Raw genomic sequence first — 3,567 nt, 5'->3', positions numbered from 1 at the left:
TAAAATTTCAAAATTCTAACAATTCAATTAGATTATTTGAATTTTGGTTCGTTGAACACCCCTAGTACTAATGGTTACTTAACAGGTAAACATATATTTTACCTGTTTAGACACGAAATTAAACAAGTTCATTTGTGTCTACATGCTGAGTACACGAAGCATGTTAAGACCATACCTAGTACCTGTTAAAGTCGTGTATTCGTGTATCATGCCAAAATTGTCCACCCTACCCTTATTGCACGTTTACCCAGGCCCTAAAAATCAATTATGTATTTCATCTTCCTAAACTATATATATTACATATTTATCTATTTCATTAAAATTTTCTCTTATTATAGAATTCTATTCTACCCTTAATGAAATTATAACTAATACATAATAATTAAGATCAATTTTAGTTGTAAAATTCATACTAATCAATTTTATTAAGTGTCGAGTATGATGATGGTAGTACAACGTCGGGGTATTACGTGTCGGATCAAATCCAGTTAGACACGGTATCCGTACATTCAACATCATCAAATGCTACAGCATCTATTGTATTCGGGTAAGTTAGTTACACTTTTGCCATTATCTAGCTGCTAATGTTTTACTAGTTTTTGATTTCATGTAAAAACATTTGCCCTCTTGTGAAATAGATGTAGCATGAATCAGACCGGGGAGTTGACCAGCTATGTTAGAGCGGTTGACGGGATCTTTTGGGTTCGGTCCACAAGGCTTGTCTGTCATTTCACAACTTTCTTCACAAGGGGTAGTGCTGAATGCATTTTCTCATTGTCTTGTTGGAAATGGCACGGGTGGTGGTGTTTTGGTTCTTGCTCATTTAAATGACCCAGATTTGGTCTATACGCCACTTATCCCTTCACAGTAAGTTCTCTTTTTGTGTTAAAACGTTCATTATACCCTTGTACATAATTTGCTCAGATGACCAAAGTGATGTTCAACTCATTTCTTGTTCTTTTTCCATATTTTGATAGTCATTACATTATTAACGTAATTGTTTTAAAGATCTTGTTGGAACCCATGTTTAAAGCTATAATCTTTTGATCTATATTAATTAATTTATTTTATGGGCAACACTCCTCATAGACATGCTTACTTACACAATCTTTCAGGCCACAGTACACTGTAACTCTGCGGAGCATTTCGGTCAATGGTAAAACGTTATTCATCGATCCATCAGTGTTGGTGCATTTTGTGACCGTCGCTATGCAATTCTGATCAGCGGAAACGAAGTACGAAGTTAGAACAACTTCACCATAGGCGAAGTTAGAACAACTTCGCCATAAGCGAAGTTATCCACAACTGTTTGCCCAATCAGGGAGCCGAGGAGGAACCGTAATTGATTCCGGAACTGCCCTTGCTTACCTCACAGAAGAGGCTTATGATCCTCTTCTTGATGCTGTAAGTTCCAAAGAGCAACATTGTCAAACTCTTTATTGTTTTCAAATCTTAAAAATTATGGAAAACCGCTTTTGTTGCTGCAGATTACCCGGTCTGTTTCACAATCCGCCAAGCCTGTTATATCATAGGGGAATCAGTGTTATATAGTCCCCTCCTCCAGGTTTTCTTCATTTCACACTATTTTCTAAGTATATGTTTATTTATCTTTGTTTAAGTTATATTACTTATTTTTCAGAACAATCAAGTTATTTCCTGCAGTAAACTTGACCTTTGATGGTGGTGCTTCTATGGTTTTAAGACCACAAGATTATCTTATATTGCAGTCATCTAAAGTAATAATTTCAGTTTAGTTAGTTTTAATCAAAATTTTAATTATGTTAAAAATATATGTTTTGATACCTTTTGTGCTGTTGTTGTAGGGAGGAGCTGCAGTGTGGTGCTTAGGTTTTCAGATGACTAGAGGCATAACCATCTTAGGAGGTATAACTTACAAGCCTCTCGTTTTACAACAATTTCAAATTTAAATTATATTTTTAAAAGTTTTTTTAACTTTTATTATTATTATGAACGACGCAGATCTTGTTTTAAAAGACAAGATTGTTGTTTATGATCTGGACGGTCAACAGATTGGCTGGATGAACTACGACTGTCGCCACTTGAAGTAGTTGACATATTCACAAATGTTGAACCTAGCAAAGTGAAAAAGAAAAGTTAGTTGAGATTTATACATGTAACACCAACGTATGTGTATGTTGCAAGCGTATGTATATAATAAAACAAATTTACTTCGCATGTGACGAATTTTTTTTAAAGAATGTGAGTTGTACACTAAAAAGTTGTGTGGTCGACCGTAACACTTCAATTGTCTAATGTTGTTACTATTCATTTTCTTTTTGAATTGTGTAATGCCACTCAAAAATACTCTTGACATATTTTATTAACTAGGACATATTTTATTATCTAGAAAGAGGTTGGTGCCAATAATAACATCAAATACCTGTAATTAAATTTATACCAAGATGCTTTGGAGCCAATACCTTCCCTCATGTTACCCAACACACTTGAGAGTTTAGAAGTTGAGTTATTATATCACTCCAAAGAAACCTTCTTTTGATCCTTTCAATTTCAATATTGTGGGCGGTACTTTGAATAAGGATAAGAAATATATAAAGAATGAATTGATATAACTCACAAAAACATAAAAATACAGTAACAAATATTGAATAACTCTCGGTATTATATAAAAGAGGAAATATAACTCAAAAACCCCTATTACACATAACTAGTGTTTCTCTAGATGAACCCTAACCTAGTTGCACCTCACAAATCCTATAATGCCTAACCATAACTTGGTTTATATAGACTAACATAACTTGTTAGCCAAGACTTTACCTAATATAATTACATAACAATTAGGAAACATAACAAACTATGACCGACTTGTCAATATTGGTCTCTCAAGTTCACTAACTTGTTACTTGAAGTTCTAAATTACTCACAACAATATATTGGTAAACTTTTTAATAAGGATTGTTCTACCCTGTAAGCTAACGTGCTAGATTTCCAATTTAAAAGTTTTGATTATAACTTGTCGATTATCGGCCTGCAATACTTGGGAAGGTTTGTTTTGCTTTGACGGGTAGCCCCAAACAAATGAATGGAAAGGCAGTCTATTGACAACGGAGAATCCTTTGAACAAGTTCATTACAAAAATGCATCATGACATGTCGGCATTTTCTCTTTGCCTTTAGAAGTTAATTATCACCAAATATATCCCAAAAATGATATCCGAATCCTAATTTTCAGATATCTGAATTTTCAGATAGTTCGAATTCAGATAATTCAGATACAGATTCGGATTTGGATTCTTTTGACACCCCTACATATATCTACACCATACTTTAGAGGATAAGATGTAGTGCAAAATATGTTAAAATCATTCAACTTTATTCTTAAACTAGCTTTTTCTCCGGCGCGTTGCGCCGGGCAGGTCGGTTTCGTTTACGTTCGTGATGGTATCGCATAAACAATATTGGTAAAACCTAAGCGTTAAAACCCAAAAATTGTAACAATTCGGGTTTCCCGCATTTTGATTGTAACCGTTACCCGACCCATTTGCGGGTCTGAGCTTTATCCTACATAAAAATTCCTGCATTTATTGAG

The 3,567-nt window shown here is 34.1% G+C and overlaps 1 long non-coding RNA gene across 1 annotated transcript; it reads left to right on the top strand.

Moving 5' to 3' along the window:
- The first annotated feature begins 1,661 nt into the window (after window positions 1-1,661).
- On the top strand, window positions 1,662-2,166 carry LOC143603876 (uncharacterized). Its single transcript, XR_013148164.1, has 3 exons — window positions 1,662-1,736; window positions 1,824-1,884; window positions 1,981-2,166. It is a non-coding gene; the product is annotated as an uncharacterized LOC143603876 (long non-coding RNA).
- Window positions 2,167-3,567: the final 1,401 nt, after the last annotated feature.

This window comes from Bidens hawaiensis, unplaced genomic scaffold, assembly GCF_021521415.1.
Source record: "Bidens hawaiensis isolate Kalapana, Puna unplaced genomic scaffold, B.hawaiensis_p1.1 tig00000237_1, whole genome shotgun sequence".
NCBI classification, from domain to species: Eukaryota; Viridiplantae; Streptophyta; class Magnoliopsida; order Asterales; family Asteraceae; genus Bidens; species Bidens hawaiensis.
The sequence above is the reverse complement of the archived record's forward strand: the minus strand, read 5'-3'. Positions and strand labels throughout refer to the sequence as shown.